Source organism: Amphiura filiformis, chromosome 12 (genome assembly GCF_039555335.1).
Source record: "Amphiura filiformis chromosome 12, Afil_fr2py, whole genome shotgun sequence".
NCBI classification, from domain to species: Eukaryota; Metazoa; Echinodermata; class Ophiuroidea; order Amphilepidida; family Amphiuridae; genus Amphiura; species Amphiura filiformis.
In genome coordinates, this window is record NC_092639.1 from 39,049,005 (window position 1) to 39,072,811 (window position 23,807).

Below are 23,807 nucleotides of genomic sequence, written 5' to 3' on the forward strand. Positions count from 1 at the left end.
ATCATTTACGGATGATGCTGCCACAGTGAAGAAACTCAAAAAAGTGGAGGATCTTATCATGAAATGGTTATGCGCCTATTGCCCATCATAGCGCCACCTGTAAAAAATTAAATATACTTATGAGACCATTTTTGGACCATAATGTACATAAGGACCAGTGATTACACTGACAAAATTTCATCAATATAGCTCTTTTCCTTCTGAGTGATGTCAAAAACTTTTGGATACCCCCTCGTATATCGACTGCTCAGTGCCAGAAGTGGGTAAGTGCAATAGCTGCTATGTGTCGATGAGTACAATATACTGTGTGTAAATTGCCAAATGTTCACAGGGCAGCTATTGCACTTACCCACTTCTGACACTGAGTATATATATGATCACCATAAATATAATTGATGTTTTTCCTCTGTTATTAAAATGACATCAACAACAACAATGATAGCAACAACAGTGACAACAAGAATAAAAACACTTAATTTCATTATGTGATGATGCACCTTTTGGGGGAAAAAATGAGCTAAAACATACATAAAAGGCCTAAAAAATGTCTTAAACATCAGAGCAGCCAGCATCCCACAGGGGGACCAATCTTCTCACAGGGGGCAGCTTCCCCTTGCCCACTGGCTAAGCCACTGTTCAGTGCCCCTGCCTGGGAGCCCTACATTATGTATCAACATACTTTTCAAACTCTCAAACCTGCGGTAACATGTAATATGTGTCGTGCAAAGCGGAGAAATGAATGTTGGAGGCAACGTGAACTTGTAACATATGTCTATTAAACTTGTACAGGGATTATGTTACATTGGTAACTAACATTACACCAATCTTTGAAAATTACATGCAATAGATAATACACTGATAAAAGTAAATAGGATTGGGTATTTCATTCATTGAACTTTGCTAGTATTTACATAGACTGATAATTTCTATTAATCCAGTATCAGTGGCCTTCTATTACAATGGCTTCCCTTATTACCATAAATTTGCATACAACTGTTACTGGGTACCCTGGAACATGGATAAAGTTTAAGGTCAGTCATCAGCTGTTTGTGGACGGGGCTCAGTCTTTGGACTCATGATTGGACGTGAGGTACACCTCTGGTTTGGTTGGCTCAGGTGCTGGCACAGGTTGGTTCCAAGTTTTGGGCAAAGTTTTGGTTTGGTAAGTTAGTACCAGATTCAATCTTATCGGGAACTTCTCTGCTCAATTTCTTAGCAACAGAATAGTGACCATTGATTGGGTTGTTTTGCACTGCTGGCAATTTATTCAAAAATGTATGAATTTGCTTGCTTTGCACAAGTTGTAATGTTATAATCATATCTGTTGTGGTGGTATTGGTGTATACCCATTCCATTTGTTACACCAAACTTGCAGCATCAATATACTTATAGTTATGGGTAAAAACCATTGTATTATGTATTCTTTAATAAAACCATATGCAGTGGAAAAATCCACTTGATTTGAAGCTCAGCTCCACAGCTCCAAGGGATTTTTATGCAGTTTGTGGCATCAAGACTAGTAATAGCATGATTATACTAACCCGGGAGTTAAACTAGTAGTGGCAGTGTAAAGTACTATTCAACTTTCAAGCAATAACCTGCAGTGCATTACTTGCATTGTTAGGAAAATTATATCAGATTTTGACAACAGACTGCTTTACTGTTGGAGAAAACACGTTTCATATAATTATGTGTGCTTAGTGGGATATTTTCACTGGGTTATTTTTTCACGGCTTTATCAATTATGGCCAGTGGCCAGTGGGTGTTTAATTTGTTTTCCCACATATATTCTATGTTCTATGTGTCATCAATTTGCTGCTATACAATACATATCTTGAAATTCATGTTAAAATGTGAACAACTTTGATTCATATGGAAAAGTAGTCTCTTTTGCTCAAATAAAAGGGGTCCCATAGTTAAGCAATGGGAGAAAATTGTCTTTTTTCTCTTTCAACTTCAATTATTATAAAGGGAATGTCTTTTATTTTTTGGCTCACTCTTAATTGTCTCATGTATATATTAAACTTTCCTTTCCCCGATTTTAAAGGAAATCTGATGAAAGACCTCGTCGTACAGGAGCACTAAACACCGCGAGGTATTCCCAAACTCTCACTGATTTACTGCGTGAAATACACTGACATGCACCCCGTGTCATTAAAGTAGCGTGCTATAGACGGCCCTCACTTGATAATAGTCAGTCCGATTGACTTGGCTCAAACGGTATTTTCTAGAAATACTTTGCCAGATTCTACTCTCTAAAAAGGAATCTGATTGGTTACAAAATGCCGTCGTACCGTAGGAAAAACCATACCCTCTTCCGTACAGCCCTGCTCAGTGTGTTGTGTGGTAATGTATGCATTGTGCACTGACCTCGAACGCCTCTGTACACACAGCGTGCACACACTGGAGTCGAGTATAATTTATTTAAAGAGACTTTCATAGGAAAACTTTTCCATATGTTCGTACATATTGGTAAATTTCACTAGTATTTGTAATTCCTTCAAGATTCACATAGAGTGGGTCATGGGAATCAAAGTTGAAGTACATGATAGTTCAAATCTGTTGTTGGAATCATACCATTCTGATAAGTGTCTTTTGGTGAGGATCAACTGAGAATCAACTTCACATCTGTATTTTATGAATCAAAGTCAGTTCATGTCTACACTTTATAAGATAACATTATATTATAGACCACTTGACATGTGACGTCATTACCCGGCAGTATGCACGCGAATTATTGCAATTTCCATTGTTCTTCGCAGTGTGCGTACGCATTGTAGTTTGCTCAGGGCATGTGCATTTTAAATCGCCCACCACTGTAGTACAAGAGAGCCATTGAACAGTGTAGCGGTTTATTCAAGCATATCAATAGACCAGCCCCTCACCTTTGTTGATAAACAATGATGTCAAGTGGTCTATAGTACTTCTACGAGTGCATCGTCCGGTATTACAGTACCACTGTTGTTAATCCCTCTGTGATTGGTCGAGCTTTGGTCAGATGTGTCTCTGTCCTGATCATAATGAGTATATCTTTTGGTGACAATCAGCTTGATCAGCTACATTTTGTATATTAAATAGGCTATATACACTTTTCTTTCCCTGTATTTGAATGCAATACTGAGCAAAAACTGATATAATCTTTTCCTTGGGAATAATAAGTTTGATTCCAATTTAAAGGGGCATTTCGTGATCCACAGCCTCATCCCCTACTTTCCTCCAAAAAAGTTGAGATTTTTATACCACTGGAAACCTCTGGCTGCATAATGTTTATGTACCAAATCTTGCAGATTAATTCGTTTAGCAAAAATAGTTCTGGTGTACCAGAACGAAATTACAACACAGTGGTCTATGGAGCAGTGTAATACGTAATCATGCATAACTGGCAAACACAAAGTCAGAATCGACTGAAATTTTGAGAAGATGCTTTTTTCATAGATATCTACTGACAAATGTCTTAAAAAGATGATGCTAGGATCACAAAATACTTCTTTAAGACTATTAATTGTTATTGTCTCACTTTTCTTTTTAACTGTACCCAGCAGCTAAAATATGGAAAACTTCAGCATTTTCTAATCTTGTATATTTTTGTGTGTGTTTACCTGTAGGTGCACAAGGAAACCTGTTGCATTGAACCAATCCTCTACTACTGAAATCATACCGGTCATTATATGGAGCAGAGAGTACTAGTGCAACTGAAGCCAACAAATCCCAGTAACAGCTCACTAAGGTAGCAGTAAATGACACATCGTCCACATCAAAGTTACTTTTGAAAGCAACCAGTGTGTCTCAACTTCCATCATGAAGAAACTAGATTATGTGGATAAGTTCATCAGTAGCCTGTTTGGTAAACTAGGCGGACTGATCGCACGAAACCACTCCCATTTCTTATATGCCCCCTTTGCATCCTTTTCGTTTTATGCTTTGGACTGACCCAGCTCACAATAGAAGATGATGTGGAGTACCTATTTACGCCAGTTAATAGCATGGGTCGGGTGGACTTGAAGACTGCGGAACAAATATTTATGAGCGGACGTGAAGATGAGGAGTTCCTACCAAATCGCTAATTGGATTTATTCCTTGGTAGAGGCGCCTCATTTTAAGTAGGCTTGATGGGGGTAACATCTTGGACCCAGAGCATCCAGAATACATGGCAGACGTGCTTAATCTGGATAGATTGATTCGCTCCACACCTGTTCCGGGGAATGACACCACGTTTGAGGATGATCTGTGTATGAGATGGTTGGGTCAATGTGTTCCTAACCCTATCATAGTATTCTTTGAGAACCACAATGAGAGTTTTAGAACTGGGGTGTACAACATGACGTATCCTATCGTGAATATAGAAATTCCCTTGCCGTTTAACATTCCTGCTGGTTACCCTAATCCAGGGAGTAATGCAGACTTGTTGGCGCTCATGCAGCAACAACAGAACGGTGGGGATAGATCACAAGTTGGAGTCCTACCTAACGCTGGAGTCCCGCCTAACGCCGGTCTTGGGAATAAGCTGAACCAATCCAGTATCAATCCCGCAAACATGGATCCAGCTCAACTGGCTGCCTATAAACAGTTAGCTGGTGCACAAGCCAATGAAGATTTCCCACCTGGTCTTCCACAAGATATCCCTCCTGGGTTTAATACTGGAGATTTCCCATCTGGTCTTCCACAAGATATTCCTCCTGGGTTTAATACAGATGGCTTACAAGGCGCTAGCAAAGACCAAATGGCTGCTTTTCTTGGAGGAGGCGTTCCAACAATTGTTCAACAGCTCTTCCTCGGACCAAATTTAGGTGGAGTAGAATTCTATGATGACTCTGAAGAAGCTGTCAAAAGTGCCAACCATATATTATTATTCTACACTATAAAATCCACACCCGAGTATATGGATCTTGCGCACAAGTGGGAGGATGAGGTATTTATGAAAGTAACAGAGGATTACAAAAACAAGACTACTCTTCTGAAGATCGACCGAGTAGTATCCACATCGCTTGCCAGCGAAGTCAATGAAGCCACGCATAGGGTTATACCGCGATTTGCTACCACGTTTATCATGATGATCTTGTTTGCAGTGTTCTCTTGTATTATGCGTGATTGGGTTCTGAGTAAGCCATGGTTGGGGTTCCTTGGTGTCATGTCGGCAGCCATTTCCATCATATCGCCTATTGGGCTGTTGAGTTTTTATGGGATGAAGTACAACGAAGTGGTGTCTTTGATGCCTTTCTTGATACTTGGTAAGTAGATAGCACATTTTTTAACCCCTGGACACTACTGGTCATCTAACAGCATTTCTGATTGGTTGATAACTTGAAATGCTCATTTCAATTGCCAATTATGTCTAAGCTTTAAACTAGTTATGGTCAAACTTGCATTTGCAGACGATCTTATTAATACCCTCCTTGATTGGTTCAAAATTGGACATAATATTCATTTTGGCCAATCGGCAGGTAGTTCTCATGGGGTTAAAACTCCCACAGTGGTTTGGTCAGAGGTGCCATATGTGTTGCCCACCCAACCCCGCTGAAGGTGAGGTACGTATATGGTAGGGTTTCGTAGAGTGCGGTGAGCCTGAGGTTAGGCCTAACCTCACAGCATTGGTTAGTCCTAACCTGACCACACCTTGATACAAAACTCTAGTCTGGGTGCCTCCCCTTTATGCGGGATGGGCAACACATAGGGTACCTTCTGCAAAACCATCCTGAGGGAGTTAGGGTTATTCAGCACCATCCCAAGGAGTTCCATGTGTCCAAAGAATGATAGATTTAACCGCCAAAACACCACAAAATGTATGTACCAGGTTGACTATTTGTGTAGCGCATGCAAGACAAACTTGAAGGTTAAAAGAAAAGAAAAGGTGTATGCGTCCACTGGTCGCCTGTCCATGCCATTACTAATAAGCAGCAGCCCTGGCCGGGGCCAAAGTCAGATCCAGCCATTTGCATCCATAAAAAGTGTAAACGGTGTGAAAGATTTTGGAATTACAAACAAAATTGAATTTAATATAAAACTGAAAATGCGCAAATATTTCCAGCTGGGTGAAACATGAGGAGTAACTGGAATTGTAATGGTAGTGAAATCTTCTACAGGGGTTGTGTGGATTTTAAATAGAATAGCCAAATAAACAACAGTGATAGTTAAAATATTGCATCTTTAAAAGATATTTTAGACTAACATTGTCCCCTACTTTTTTCAGGTGTTGGTGTGGACAACATGTTCATCATGATCGCAGCATGGCGTCAGCATCCATTACACGCATCAGTCGAATCACGCGATGACAAGTACTTTCTCCGGCTGCCGTATCCATCACCATTACCAATATAACCGACATCCTTGCGCTTATCATCGGTGCCAGTATCCGTGCTTCCTGGCGTCAGCATGTTCTGTACCTACGCTGGTGTTGCCATGGTATTTGTCTACTTCTATCAGATCACTTTCTACGGTGCGTGTATGGCGTTAATCGGCAAACGGGAATTTGAAAATCGTCATTGCTTGTTGGGTTTAAAAGTAGAATCTCGCGAAGAAGGAATATCACAGTATAACAAATTATACAGAATTTTCTGCGCTGGAGGTCGATCACTGAAAAATCGCGCTGTCAATAAGAAAATTGATTTAGAACATCGTGTGATGAAGTTTTTCCGACTCTACTACGGACCATTTCTCATGAGACCGTACGTCAAAGCGATCGTCATTATTTGTTATTTTGGGTACGTGGCCGGTGCGCTAATAGGCTGCACAAGAATCCAAGAAGGCATAAGATTTAAAAATCTAGCCATGGATAACTCGCCAGCGTGGCATTATTACGATTTGGAAGATACATATTTCAGAAGGTACGGACCACCTGTTAGTGTGATATTTTTAGATGAAGTCCCCTATTGGGAAGAAAATATACAAGTAGAAATTGAACAATTGGCGCAGTTGTTTGAAGATGGGGAGTATACGTGGGGCGCGGATCTCACAGTGTCGTGGATACGGGACTATACTGCATTTTTAAAAGAAAAACTTGGCACATCAAATCTTGCTAAAGAAACTTTTATATCGACGCTCAAAAATGAGTTCTTAGCCGACCCAAGAAATTCAAGATATAAACTAGATATTGTATTTAAAAATGATACTGTAGATAAATACAATGTAACACACTGGGGTATTAGCTCGTCGAGATTCCTTGTCACCACAAAGAATGTAGACACAGCTCTACGAGAGAGAAGCATGATGTTGGAGTTTCGGAAGAAAGGCGCCGAATCGCACTTCCCGTTGTTAACTTTTCATCCCTCCTTTGTAGTTTTTGATCAGTACGTCGGGGTAATCAACAACACAATGCAAACTTTAGGAATCGCCATGGTGTGCATGTTCTTCATCGCATGCGTGTTAATCCCGCACCCGATCTGTGCAATCTGGGTGACGCTCTGCGTGATTTCAATAGATGCCGCCGTAATCGGCTACATGTCCATGTGGGGCGTAACACTCGACGCCATCTCCATGGTGAACATTATCCTATGCATAGGATTCAGTGTGGACTTCTCCGCGCACATAACATACGCCTTTGTTATTGCTCCAGACGAAGATCCGAACAAACGTGCAATTTCCGCCCTACATAGTCTAGGTATGCCTATCCTCCAGGGGGCGCTTTCATCAATCATTGCAATATCGGTATTATCTACAGCACCAGTCTACATCTTTAGAACTTTCTTCAAGACTCTATTTTTAGTCATGGTATTTGGTGCAGCTCATGGACTAATTCTGCTACCAGTATGTCTGTCGTTCCTTGGTAGGTGTATGCCGCAAGTGCCAGATAAAGCGAAGAGAAAAGAAAAGGAAGCAAGAGATGCTGAAGCACAACTAGAAGAGTGGGATCCAAAGGCCATGCCACTTATTTATGGTAAACAACCTGGTGAATTTATTGATGCTGTTGTATCTAGTGTTTAACTAATATTTGTTTTATCCCAACTAAATTGTACAAATCCTATTTCTTCCTTATTTTTATACTTCTTTTACTAGTTTCAAGGTATTGCACAAGGTTTATGCTACCTGGTGTAGCTGGTGTATAGAAATGCTGAAGAAAGACATGTGCTCTCAGCCGGATGCAAACCCTGGACCTTCGCATTGGCGTCCATCGCCTTAATCACTTAAGCCATGAGCACTGAGTGAACATAGAAGTGTTGGATTAAATCTTACCGTCTAAGAGTGAAGACCATTGTTGGTTGTTTTCCTAGTCAATTGTATCAGAACGGTATAAATATAGTACTATATCGTTCAGATGCAATCCTCTACATGTAGGAATGGGACAATTAATCAACGATGTAAAAATTTAATTCAACACTTCATTGTTCACACGGCACTTGTGTCGTAGTGGTCAAACAGTCTGTAGAAATTAGAAGGTTGCTGGTTCAAATCCGGCCAAGAGCACATGTCTTTTTGCAGCAGTTTAATATGTCATTTATCACTTGGATGTATGCAAGTTGCATTTTGCAGAACATTCCCAGCACTCTAGAGCGACACTGTGCTGATCTAAAATCAAAACTCCCTCTTTGGAAGATTTTGGAGATATTTTCTACAGGGGGAGTATGAATTTCAAATGAAATAAGCATAGGCCTATTAGCCAATTCTATTTGAAACTTGCCCTCCTGTGGAAGATTCAGGTTGAATCTTTCTCTGAGGGTGTATTGGAGCTGCCTAGTGTGTTTATTCCATTTGAAATTCATACTACCCCTGTGAAACATATTTCTAACGTCTTCAACAGGGGTAGTGCACATTTTAAATGGAATAGCCCAATTTGGAGGTGCATTTTGGGTAAAACACCTAATTACACCTAAATGGAGGCTGATATGCATGTGTTATCAGGTGTGTGCCAGCTTGTTGTCCTACTGACCTTTTTGACACAAACTTGAACCATTTGATATGATAGATTCCATTTAAGCACACAAAAGAGATCTTTATCCAGCGCTTGATTAAATAAACTTTGCTGAAATCATATTTTCCTTTGTTCAGGTGACATTGTCCAGTTTGTTGTTTTTCTCTCTGTTTAGGCCTAAAAACAATTCACTTTTGCAAAGAATCTCTGTACAAATCTATACCTGGCTTAAACCCACTGTACAAGTGCACATCTTCAAAGAAAGATATGAAAGCATTTTACCAAAACTGAATTTGAGTCAAATAATCAAGATTTTACCTTATAATATAACCACTAATTCTTTGCATCATAAATCATTGTTTTGAACCAACAATCAAAAACAAAATCACAGATCTTTCATAATTGTCTAAATCTAATTATAGCCAAGTGTCATTATGTCTGAAATGACTGGAATATTGCCAAACTGTATTTATTTGAATTGCAGATCTTGCCATATTGATTAAAATTTCCTAAATCAAGGCTTGAATGTGTCAAACCTATAAATAGTCTGATAGCGTGGGATTTTGAATCCTGACATTTAGTTTTTTCTGTAGTGCAGACTTTCTTTGAAATTATGCAAAAACACTATAGAAGTTGGAAATACTTTTCTCAGGATTAAAACATTTGACAGAAAGTGTATCAAGTAACTTCTCAGTTGAAGTTATAGGCCTATGTTGTTATACTGATGTAACTTAATTTTTGTTACTTGATTTAAAACTCAACATGTCACCTGTGATACATGCAAAAACATGATGCAATGCAAAGTAGTGCTGCAATTTAGGGCAGTTTAATTTCTGTTGGCTAAAATCTTCAATAACATTTTAAAACAACAAAACTTTTAACTTTTAAAGTTTAGACATCTTGAAATAAAACTCTTGTTTTCTATGTGGAATCTACAAGTGGTTCTAGAACCAAAAACGGTTTTAAAAGTTGGTATTTCCATTTTACGATCACTGTTTTCTGCATTAAAGTGCTGATATTTCATAGAGAAGTAAAGGAAGGCTTCATCAGCTTTTCGGATGGGGCTTACTTTTACTATCTTGAATTCTTGATAGAAATCTTAACTTGGCAAACAAATAAATGCTAGGTTGTAAATTGTTAGTTTTCAGAGTGCATTCATTAAGTAGATGTTTTGACATTTTTTGCTGCTTGGAGTGACTTTAATTTAGCTACCTTTGCCATCCTAATCCTGCCCATTGTTTTTGTTACTAATTATTGTGTGCCTTCTAGTTTTTAATTATGATGAAGTGATTTTAAGGGGCCCCAAGTGTGATATAATTTGTTCATAGATGTTGTATTTTTATACATGTAGGGTAAAGCGGGGCATTAGGGACCACCATTTTTAGTTTTCATCATACCTGACTTTTGTTTAATAGGCCTACTTGTTTCTGTTATTATTGGTTTCACTAGATAGACCTGTTTTTCCACAGGAAAAATCAAGGCATATTTAAAATAATGGTCAGGATTCCCTAATATGCATAATAATTACTTGTTTATTGGGTGGTACTTAATGCCCCATGGTACTTAATGCCCCGCTTTACCCTATGTGCTGATAACAAATTTGAAATAAAAAAGGGAGGGTTAAGGAGTCAGATTTTAAGCAAAAAAAATTCCAAAAATGTTGTTTTTCCAAAATTTTACAAAAGGCTTCTATGGAAAATTTTTTCAAAATATTGCTTAAACTCTTCATAACTTACAAATTCTTTGTTTTGTTTCCACATAATTATGTTGAGGTCATTGTTGTATACTTTAAAATAGCAAAATAAAAATTATGGTTATGGGACGAACTGTTTGAAAACAAAAATCAGAAAAACTACTCAAATTTGAGCACAATTTCTTGTCCGATCTGCATCATGTGGGTACAATTACGCATAGGTAAGACGCAGGTATACATGATGAGAATTGCGTGTGTGATGACGTGGACATTTAAATTGTCGCACATTAAACTGAGTGTTGCAGGAAACCTACAGCCTAATACTCGGCTATGTGGCTATGAATTATACCCGCAAACTCACAAAATCTCTTGAATGCTGAATCACGCTTGGGCTCCCTTAATTTAGCAACCTTTCCTACCAGTCCTGACTTGTTTTGTTACCAATTAATATGTGCTTTCTTCATTTTAATTACGATGCTTTTAAAAATGCCATGATAACACAAGGAATCTGTCATCTAATTTTGCCATGTAATGTTAAAATTGTGGCATCAGACCTTTTATTAGTCGTTCGTAGGTTCATAGACCTCAATGCCCTGGACTTTACCCGATGATATGCCTACGTCACAATTTTCAAGTTGTTTACAATTACTATAAATAAATTTTACCTGTGGATATCTAGAACAAAAGTAAACTTAATTTTTGTTCGGATTATCGCAAAATGACCTTGTGTTGTCATGTCATACTCATCTAGACAAAGCTGTCTTTTGTTTCGTTTCATTATACCCAACTAATTTTCTTATTTTCTGTTTGTTTACTCTTTGTTTTCCCTTGCATGATATATGTAGATTATACTCGTGAAGAACTTGAAAAGGTAATACTTGAAAACTTTTTACACGCTCGGGAAACTGACGTGTGAGAAGAACAACTGGCCAGCTGGTTTGGTCGCAAACTCACACATTTCATTTTATCATGTTGCCATGTTGGCCGCTACCATTTTCCTCCTTTTGTTTGTAAATACAATGGCATGTATTTTGTTTGCCGATATTGTGTATATACAAATTATCATCTAGATAAAAAAGAGTTTGTTTAAAAAAAAAAAGAACAAAAAGAAAAAAAATATTGATGTTATCCAATTTTTGCCAGGGTAACAAAATAAACATGTCATGCTGCATATTGCCAGAGTGTATTATGTACTAACACCCAATCAGCATTGTATTATCACTGGGTAGGGGAGAAGGGGGCAATAAGGGTAAAGGGGTCAAATTGTATCATAGCAGTGTTACATAAGAATCAAGAATTGATTCTCATGTGAATCAAAAGTGATTCTTGCAAATTTAGTACAAAAGTACTACACAAATTAATTTGCAAGAATCAAATGATTCCTTTGCAAGAATCACAATTGATTCCTGCATTGGTGACACAATAGATCTTTTCAGGAGAACTTTTACTAAAAAACTATATCAAATTATATTCAACCAATTATCCCACAATTCAATTATTTTTTGGCGATTTTAAACCTTTTTTCGACCACACAGTTTAAAATGCTGTCAGGCCAAACAAAAACAAAAAACACTTATGTCTCAAAGCCGCTGCACACGTTTATTTTTCTCATCATATTATTTAGTTTTTGACTGTAAAATCATCAAATTCTGAGACATATTTGAAGAAAAAATTTACTTGATTCGATACTCGCATTGTTTAGGTCTAAAACAATTGATATTTGTACTTTAAATATGTAAATCAACCACAATTTTATGCTGTGTACACTTGTAAATGAAATTGTAATTCAAAATTAAGTTTAAAAAAATTACAAAATAAACAACAACAAAAAACTAAAACCGCATTCGTTTGTGAAACTGCCATGGGCTTTGAGACATATTTTGTTTTTTAGACTCAAATAAAAGCAATGTGTACATGAACAATCATACCACGCACTAGGATCCATAACATGCTCATCATCAGGGGCACAGTTCTTAAACCCCAATACATTTGTACATTCATTGAATGACCTTTGAAGATTTGGGTACAAAAACTCTTACTCTGCAACTTGAGGTCAAATTTTGCACTATGATTATGTAATTGGGTTATTGGACTATGCCATTGGGATGAGGCTATTGTGGTCCATAGTGACGCTCATCTAATGTGCTGATGTGGGTGACATCTTTCTGAATTTCCCAAGATTTTCAAACAGCTACTGAAAAGGTTTATTCTTAAGTTGTTGTGGTTGAGGTGGGCTCTGGGTTTGCATGGATGAAAAGAGGGGAGCACAATATATGAATGATATTAACCAATTTGAAGTTAAAGCATTTGACTTCTGGCTTTGATATCTTGTTGCAACTCTTGTATTATTAAGATTTTGTTCATTTCACCAATATGGGGGAATATTTCTATTTCACATTATCATCACATTAAGGTGGTATTACCCCCTTTGATAAATTTGTGACTATTTTGTCATTTTTCTCAAAAAATAATAACACACTGGTAACAAAAGTTATGTATATTATAGGGGCAAGGAATCCAGTTACTACACTGGAATTTCAGTAAAACAAGACAAGCGGTACATTATTTATGATAAGATAAGTACCTCATTTCTTAACACATATAATGAACCACTTGTCTTGAATCACTGAAGTTTCAGTGAAGTAATTGGATTCATTGCCCCTGTAATATAACTTGAGAAAAATGCAAAATTAGTCACAAAATTTATCAAGGGGTGTAGTACCATCTTAAAAGGGCATTTCGTGATCCACAGCATCATCCCCCCACTTTTCTCAAAAAAAGTTGAGATTTTTATATCACTGGAAACCTCCAGCTACATAATGTTTATATACAAAAAAATTCTTGCAGATTTATTCGTTTGGCAAAGATATCGTGAAATTTGAATTTCGTTCTGGTATACCAGAACAAAATTACAACACATGGTCTATGGAGCATGTGTAATACACATAATCATGCATAACTCGCAAACGCAAAATCGGAATCAACTGACATTTTGGGAATAAGCTTTTTTCGTGGATATCTACTGAAAAATGTCATAAAAAAGAGGATGCTAGGATCACGAAATCCTCCTTTAACAATCACATGATTCATTTGGCAGTACAGCTTTTCTTGTTGCACTTGTGAGTGATCATTTGCCATCCGTCTTGTCTCTGTTCATTGTGCGTTTTTATGTGCTTATTCATGTGCGATTTTCACTTGCCAGATTTCCTCATTAAATTTGTGTGTGATTTTCATTGACAATAACATGCAAGTTGTTTGAAAACTGGTTGTTTGTGGCTCATCATTCAGAAGGTACTATCATAACTGTACTCTGTTTCACTTCAAGTTTGGTAGTGTGACGTCAATGCTTTTTTGTGGTTGCGCTGCAAGCTTGCTGACAACCTGCCCTAGTATAGTACTCCATGTACACTCTGCAAGACAGACTATCTGATATTGCGACCAGCGAAATATGCACTTACGTCACTCACGACTGAACTTGATATAGGTGATGCGATCAAGCAAAATGAGTCTGGTGTCGATCAAAATCAAAATTCTGTTTCAATTTCATTACATGAGCCCTTCTCAGAGCTTTAATTTGCTGAAAACCCCATCATAATTAGACCTACGGTTCCAGAGATATGGCCATTTTAGTGTTGCTCAGAACAATAAAATAAAAAGGAATTTGTATACTATTATTGGCTACATCTCAAAATCAATATTCCCAACATCTGATTCATTTTGCTTGATCACATCACATTTATTCGCCCATTTTTTGTACTACACATGTCACATGATTCCAGTTGTGTATTGCTGTTATAATTGAAGACAGAATTACAATGACTAGTTTCCTGTCAACCAGACCAAAAATGCCATACTGCGCAGGTCAGCAACCAATCACGCCGCGCCATTGCCCTGACGTCAGACGCAAACTAGTCTTTTTAATTCGGTCTTTAATTATAGTACATATAAGTCATGTTCAATCAGTGGATACTGGATATTGATGGTGCATTTCAGAATAAGTCTTCAAACATCAACCTTGGTTGATTTTCAAACTTTGCAATCAAATAGTCTAAACCAGGGGTTGGTCCCACCTTTTTCTGGAGTTACTTTTGCTCAGTCAGACCATATGCTATAATGTTTTGCCTAATTCTTATTACAAAATATGTGTATTACATCCAGCATGCATTATTTTGCATAAGGTTCTATGCACATGCTTGACGTTGCATACATACTCGCAAGGTCTAACGTTAAGGATTCTGCAAAACATTATACCCTATGTGGTCTAAACCTTATGTGAGTGCCTGCTGTAAGGCACCAGAAACAAATTTGTTCGATCTTTGGATCGACCGTCGATGCTGCTTCGATGCTTGTCATTAATGAACTAACAACTAATTAATCAGAATTAATGCTAAACTTAACTTTTCAATATCAATACAGGCAAAGATTTATATGTTATCACAATTAATAATGGCCAATTAATTGATTTCATAAATAATAAGGATCGACCAAGCATCGATAGTTGATCGAAAGATCGAACTGATTTGTGTCTAATGCCTAAGCACTTCATTCTTTTGGTAGTATTTCTACACATGAACTTTGCCTTTGGTGCATCTTCCACTTTTCTGGGGGCTCTAACATGTGATGGAAAGATCTTGAATATCCATGTGTCTCAGTGTCTTTTCTTGAACAAAATGTTAAACAGAATAAGGCCACGTGGACATGTATGTAATGCAGTACCTTCAACACACAGCATTGGAACCATTGCATCATCATTCCTACTTATTTCACAATAATCGTTGTTCAGGCTTTGTACAATTGTGTATTCACTGATCAGCTTTTTAAATAGGATCATTCTGTCAAACTTGTTATCTTGATTTTGAAGAGAACAAACATTGACACAACATGAGAAAAGGTCATCACAAATTGATAAGGTTTATCTATCAAGTGACCGATCACATTTGTGTAGCGAAATATGGTGTCACAAATTGCACGCAAATATCGTCATCCACAGTTCAAGGGTTGTATAGCTGTGATTGGAATTGGCGATATTTTGCTTCCTTTTTTTGTTTTGTTGAGGTTGTTGTGAAATGCTGATGTGCCTATTTCATATGGTGTTTTAAGACATGCAATATGAGTGTCTTCGGTCTCTGCTGAGATGGGCCTAAGACCTGCATAATTTATCAAAAAATTTTGTAGAGGGCCTACTAGCATTTCTGGCAAACACTTCTATAAGTATGGGGAGTATGTGTTTGGCAAAATTCTTGCTAGAATGTGATTCATGCAAGTTTTAAATGATCAAAATCAAACAGTTACATTTCACCCCAAAAAAGTTAGACCAGGGAGTATGGAGTGTCTGTGTCATAATGATAAATCAGTCCACCATATTGAATTGTCACGTTGAGGACTTAAATAGTGTACCTCTAGCAATTATCTACAGATTAAGGCCCAAAACAGTAATTACTGGCATGTATGTAACAAAGGTGTGTGCATGTTTTTAGTATGTGTGTGTGATTGCCGCTAAGGGATGAAATCAAAACTCACAGTCGATTCCGGGCGGTACCGTCCGGTTTCCATTGTTTAGAACAATAGGAACCGAATGGAACCGCCCAAAACCGGCGGTTGACCGCCGGTTGAGTCTCGATTTCATCCGTAAGATGTGACCACCACAATGCATCATATGTAGAATGTAAAGAGGCACAGACACTTAAAGGTCCGTGACCCGATCGACAGCATCATCCCCCCGATTTTTCTCATTGTTGATGAGTTTTTGGTATCATTTAATAGATTATATTTTTCTCATTACCATCCTGAAATTTGACGATCCAATTTGATGTATTTTCGGAGAAATCAAGAAACAAACAGGCTATACTGGTAACCACCTTCGACATTCTGGGTAGGAAAAAATGATTCCGTGAATAAGAGCCAGTATTACTCCCTGCCAATTCGCACGAACGGAAATAGGTCCGAAAAAATGAGGGCGCTATAATAATAAACGCTTAAAACTAAAATAAAGAAATACATAAGGGATGAAATAAATACAAAACAAGACCTTATCTTGTTAAGTATGATACAAGGAATATGAAAAAAAATATGAGAAAAAATGTCCCCCCCCCTATAAAATTAATTAATTAATTAATTAATTAATTAGAAATATTATGAAAAAACACACTTTTTTCATTAAAACAAACCCTAAAATAAAAGATAAGTGTAAAATGTACGTGATGATAATATACAAAATTAAAAGGAAATGTATCAGGGTCAAATTAAAATAAAAAGAATGAGATATTTTGTCACAAGAATGATGGGCGTAGTGGTATGGCGAAGCACTCGACGGGAGTGTAGTTTCTGGATGCCGGACCACAATGCAATGCATGCGTACCAACGTATTGGCTTGCTAATTGTGCTAATTATTTACTTTTATGCTGAAAATGTTCTCGTTTTCTCCCATAGATGCATAAAGGGGACAATATTTGAAATTGTATGTAAGTTTGAAGACAATCCATATCCTAAACTGATAGGGTTACCCCCCTTTAATATTAAAGTTTACTAGGCGCTTGGTTCAGTTATCCAGAGGTACACCATTTTGTCCAACATAAGTGACATAACAGAGTCCATATATGCTACAGTCTGTCCACTCTGTACAAAGTAACAACGCGCGTGTAAACATCGCGCAGGGCTGTGTCTCTACTGCAGGTATGCGTGCCTTCAAAGTCGGCACGATGTGTGCGTCCGCGTCGGTACTTTGTACTTCAGAGTAGACTGACTATAGTGACCTATCAGATTCTGTCAATTGCTTTCCGATAAGGACAGAAATTGTGTCACAAATAAATACTATGCTCCTTAAGATTGCTTAGTATGATATGGTGTTAAGTCTAACCATATTTTTGTGATCAGCAAACTTGTATCACATGTTTCTTTGATAATATTTACTTTCAAATCATACATTCAACTACATTTTATATAAATATTTTGAGGGCTTGAACCACAAAGAGGTAGCTCCAATGTAATGATGTTATGGTGTTAAGTCAACCATTTTGTGATCAGCAAACTTGTATCATGTTTTCTTTGATAATATTTACTTTCAATTCATACATTCAACTACATTTTGTATCAATATTTGAGGGCTTGAACCACAAAGAGGTAGCTCCAATGTAATGGCATTACCACAAGGAACAATGAAGAAGTAAATCCATTGTAGTTACATGAAGATACGGCAATGTGGTTTTGAGCTCTCATTGGAGTTAAGTCTTTGTGGTTCTTAGCCCTTGAATTATGTACATCGAAGTTTTTGTACAATCTTGTTTTATATAAACCTAATTGTACTTAAGTATTTTACAATGATGTATTATTTATTTTAGGCCAGCATTATTCTTGTACTTTTTCCCCATTGTTTTATCATATCATGAATGTAATCCGATTATTTCATTGTATAACCATGTTCATTATTATGTACAAACAGTACAATAATAAATTCAGTACCAGAGAACTTTCACTTGCATTCTGGCTGGTACGGCATAATGTTCCACTGTGCACAAGTGGAACTGGGGGACAAGGGAGTATACTAATAGTAGGTGATGGGGCAAAGCTCAGAGGAAATGTTTGTTTCTATTCAAGTCGTCAAAAGTGACCACTTTTTTGTGACGAAAATGTGTCCTTATATGCGTTAATCAAAACAAAGTTGCTCAAACTGGTCTTCACTAATGGATAACATTCCTCACCATTCAGATGTTAATGAATGCTGTTCAAGTCATCAAAAATTACAACCTTTTGGTTTTAGAGACAAGTTCATCCGATGTGTTAATCAAAAAACAGTCTGCACCATTCAGGTGTTAATGATGTTCACAATGTCAAAAATGACAATTGCTAAAACTAGTTTGAACTTGTCGGGTGGGGGAGATCCCACACCCTGCATATGCTAACAGATGATGACAATAAGTCAAAGGGTAAAAATTGAAGAAAAATATCCCTACATGGAAATTGTTTGTCACAAAAGTTTTAACCTTAACATAATACTAGAAATTACAGCGAGGTAGCTGTGAAGTTTCTCGGCTGGAATTGAAATGAATTTTTAGAAAATGTAACAAAATTTTGCCTTGCCCAGCACTAACTTCAAGCGTGATCTTGTTTTCATCAGAGAAGAAGTAAATATTGTGGTTATACCAGTAAATGGTGACATTCATAATCATACTGTAAAGTCTGTGGTCCGATTTACGTCACTAAATGTGCAAAATTTGACACTTAAGTGACGCTGATGCTCATGATTGATAGCTATCTGTGGAAAACAGGTCACCAAATTTCAGGTAAATTTCCACTTGGGTTTTATGCAATGAGGCGAGATAGACGATAAGCTTTTCGATAACGAACAATTCATCTTTTGCCTTTTGACAAGATAAGTTGAAAAGAGTTACAACTTCAGCAAATACTAGATATTACTAAGTAAATAGTAGATATATAATCTTTAAGCACAAAAGTGGGTTAGGGTGCACTGTCAGGAGAAACTTTAACTATCAAAATTACACTGCTACATCGAAAACCTTTGACCTTTGCCCACTTGTTTTCAGTCATATCGAACAAAGTGATTGAATTATCGAACAAACGAAAATCCAAGTTGTTTCTATAATGAAGTTAGAATATGACAAAAGTCAAAAATTGTATTTTGGTCAGGGATTCTGTGCGTGCAATGCCTAGAGTTGCAGCCAGTTTTGACCAGGCAGAACTGGTTCTAATTTTAGTATGGCCTGTTCCAATTGGTCACATGTTTAGTGCATGGTTCCTTAATGATTTCAGAATGAAGTAAAGAATGGTTTTAAATATTATGATACCAAGTGAGCATTCACTGATTTGGCAAATCAAAGCACCCACAAATTAAGAAAATACAAGATTTTGGTCTTCGGAACAAGCATTGAATGCAAAAACAAATTGTCATATTGACATTGTGTGCACATGTACATACTTTTATTCTTTCTTCGAGACTTTAAGTAGCAAGAATTGGTATTTTGTTATCACAATTCTTTCCCAAGCAAGGTAGGAGAATTCTGAAACCATGCTGAACCTGTGAAAGCCAACATGAGACTTTAGAATACCCACATACTGAGTTATCTGTAACATTTTATGAAATATTGATCATGAAATGACCTATCAATGTCAGTTATCCAGCAAAGTAGTAAAATATTTCATAAAACTTGATATCGCTGAAAAATGAATATAACTTTAAAAACCAAAGCTGGGTGTGGATATGCATGGTTCATTAGTGCACTGTACATATCAAAAAACAAACAATGTCTGACCAAATGTCAATTTAGTATTTGGTTAAACACAGTGGTCTTATGATATAGTATTTGACTTTGACCAAATGATTTTGTATCAAGTGGGACCATTTTGTCGCAAAACCATGTCAATCATATCATATTGATTACCGCGGTGGCTACCAGATTACTGTAAACAGTGATATACCGGTACTGATTTATCAAGCATGGCAGTAAGGGAAAATGGCAAAAAAACAGCTTGGCATTGCAAAAAATTTGATCACAACCCCCGCGATATATAAAACAAAGGGACCACTAGTTGTCAGTGTTTCATTATTATACAGTGATCACAATACGGTATATTTCCAAAGCAATGTTAATGCAAATATAGTAAAGCATTCTTTATCATTTTACTTGAGACATTTTAAGATCCATATTAAGACTAAGAGGGAAATTTGCAGAAACTTGCTTTCCTTTTCTTAAACTACCGTGGGATCAAATGAGCCAATAAACTGCCAATTTGGATCAACCACTGCCTGCATCTTTGGTCAGTAGGAGGAGATGAGAGCAGGGAGTGACCGAAGCTACAGAGGACCACCAAAACTTAATCAGTGCCGCTCCCTAAATGAGCACCCTGTGTTTCCAAGGTGGTCTACCCAGCAAACACAAAACGTTTTCGACATCATTCGCAAAAGGTTATAAAAGGTTGCCAGAAAACGTTTAAATGTCGGGTTATATAAAGGGTATATTAAGAGTATAAAACGTTTTCATAACCTTAAAAACATTTTTTGATAATCTACTGCTCAGCAAACAAAAATGTTTTACAGAAAACGTTTAAATGTCGGGTTAGATAAAGGATATAAAAACGTTTTAATAACATTCCAATAACATTCTTGAAAACTTGATACAAAACATTCTAAACAGAATGTTATTTGGGAAGAGCGAAAAATATTTTAAAAAAATGTTTGCCCAAAAGCTGTATAATAACATATAAAAAACCTTTTCATGACCTTTATATAACCCGACATTTAAATGTTATTAAAAGGTTTTGAAAAAACATTTTAAGAACATTTCTGTGTTTGCTGGGTTCAAATATTTTAACATAATGTTATTTAAGTATTGACACAATCATGACAATATTTGGCAAAAATGTTTGCAAAAATAGTTTACAATAACATTTTTTGAAAACATTTAAAAATATTGTTGTAGTGTGTTTTTCATACAAAACGTTTTAAAAGCGTTATCATGACCTTTATATAACCCGACATTTTAATGTTATTAAAACGCGTTTTACCTAAACCAACAGCCAAAATATAACGTATTTAAAACGTTTTTAAAACGTTTTTGTGTTTGCTGGGTATGCTTAATAATCAATTACTTGTGGAGCAGTTTGGAAAAAATATTTTGTTCCATAAATTACTGAATGATGTTTTCACCTGTCTAAGTACTATTTTAATGCTATGCATATGACTAGTGTTTTACATAGGTCCAAGTATGTATATTTTGCACTGTTTTTCACACCAATCTCATGTAAACATGTGGCTTTGTTGAAAAGGGCCAAGTTTGTAATTATGTTAGTAGATAAAGTATTCCTAAGTCCTGTTTTTACTCTATAAATAAATATTGATGATTTTATAATGATTCTTTTTACACTTTCTGTAGATATGAGATATGAGATGTTAAAGTCATCTCTAAGATGGTTTTACTGCACACCCATCCTATAATTTGATATTTACCCAAGAAGTAAGCTTATAATGTTTTGTATTAATGTAAACTCTGTCCAATATGTTTTATAATTTTTGATCAATGCAACTCTTTAGTAAAAGCTGTGTAAACCAAAATAAGCAAGATAAAAATGATACCAATTGTGCCTTAGCAATGCATTTTTGAAGTGGTGATCTTGAATAAATCAAATGTACTGGGATTATGCATGTTTGATATGTTGTGTGTATTATAGAATGTGATATTAGTATTTATTAAGCTGCTATTAATAATATGCAGTATCGGGCTATTCACTGTCATAGTGCACGTTAGTAACCATTGGTTACTGGTTTAAGCCTGGGCTCATACACCTGTTCCGAATTTTGATATGCCGTAGGCTTTGTGTTGTGATCATTTCGATCAGTGGTTCGTAACAAAGAAAGCGTGAGCCAGTTGACCTAGCAACGGTCATATTCTAACCTGCACTACAACAGCGAATACCATTTGAGATCTATACACCCTCTATGGAAGACACAACACTAGTCTCTCACACAGGGGGTGTAAACTTCAAATATGGACTCAATTCAGGCAACTCAATTTGAAAGACATACTCCCTGTGTGAAAGATTAAGCGCAAGTGTTCCATTGGTGGTGTGTGGAATAAAAACGGAATAGCCCATCAGAATAATGATGATGATATATGATATTTTTCACCCTGATGTGGCAGTGACGTAACGCATTGAGGCAGCTGTTTCATATGCGCATCTATGCGGCTCTTTAAATGTGTACGTGTGTACGCCAGCACTTTGAGTGTCTGCTAGCTTCTTGAAGCTGTGCCTAATAAAATGTGCGCTGATATCACTGCCACATCAAGATGAAAAATGGTATAGATTGTAACGTGTCATCGTTATCAAGGTTATGCCCATATCATCTAGTAGTCGGAGCGAGTGACATAAAAGTCGCTAGTCATTAAATGCTGGTAGCAAATGTACAACGCTACCAGCAACAGGGCTCAAGACATAGCTTCAAGTTGTCTTGGACTTGAAGCCAACTGGTAGCGGTTTGATACTTAGGCCATGCCAGATACTTGAAGTGGGTAGGTGTAATAGCTGCCCCGTGAACATTTGGCAATGGCACAGTATATTGTCCTCATCTACACATGATAGCTATTGCACTTACTCACTTCTAATACTGAGCAGTCAATATGGGCAATCACTTTTTCGGACCAAGTGATGGAAGTACGTCAATAACAGATGCTACACTCGTTACTACTGTATGATATGGGCATATATGGAAGAATTATTTTCCTCAAGTCTAGCCTGTGGTATGACTGATTTTTGAAAGACTTTCCATGTTCCCTTGGTGTGGTGACATATTGTAATCTCCATAGGGCAGGGGTCTCATTAGGTGGCCAGCAGGCCTGATTCAGCTCGCGGACCAATGGTGGTTGGCCCAAGAGCAGCTCTAAACTGTGCATAGTGAAAAAAAAAAAGTATTTGGCCATCAAACACAGGGCTTTGACATTTGTTTGGCCCTCCGTGGCCCACAAGCAATTGAGAACCCCTGAAACAGACCCTACTTGTAAAAAAATATTACTAGTACTACTTAACTTGTAAGAAAACATTAAGTATACTCCTGACCAAAAAAAATTACCTTCTTTGCCTCTTGTTAAAACTGCGCGATATTCTGCACGATATTACGTAACACGGTATATATCTTTACTTTGTAGTAATGTACTTTTTTCACAACTCAACCAAGAAACAAAAACATTTTAATTTTAAATTCACAAAATATCATTGACAATTTGTTTATCAACTCTTACCAAATGCAGCCTGGTCCCATCAGGACCCAGTGTGTCTCTGCACAGAGCGACCGACAACCATTTTGATAAATAATCAAACAAGCAAATCTTTCTTCTGGAACTGCACTGTAGTTAGCATGGGTGGGATTTTTTTGTACAGGAGTATACTAAATAAAGTATGTACATACCATAAACAAAAGATTTTCTTTTGGGGATTAAAAAGAGGATCATGTTTATAATGTTAATTGGCTTCCATTTTTTTCTGGTATACCTGCATAGAGATTTGACCCAAAAGAGTACCAACTCTGCCATGTTTTAGCATTTCACTCATGGAGGGCAAAATAGTGTACCTACTGATTATTTTGATGTGTGCACCACTAATAAAAATTCAAATGTATGGTTTATTCTTATAAAACTTGTGTTCTATCTATGTCCAATGTGTTGTGGTACAAGCTTAATGCTCTGCATGCTAGCCATGCGCTTCAACGGAAAAAGTACAAGTTTTGATGCTGATTCCAAATATGGTCATGAAAATTTACATTTCTGA

General features: G+C 36.9%; 1 pseudogene; it reads left to right on the forward strand.

The window, feature by feature from the left end:
* Positions 1–1,055: 1,055 nt before the first annotated feature.
* LOC140166168 (patched domain-containing protein 3-like) lies at positions 1,056–13,055 on the forward strand (annotated as a pseudogene).
* The last annotated feature ends 10,752 nt before the right edge of the window (positions 13,056–23,807 follow it).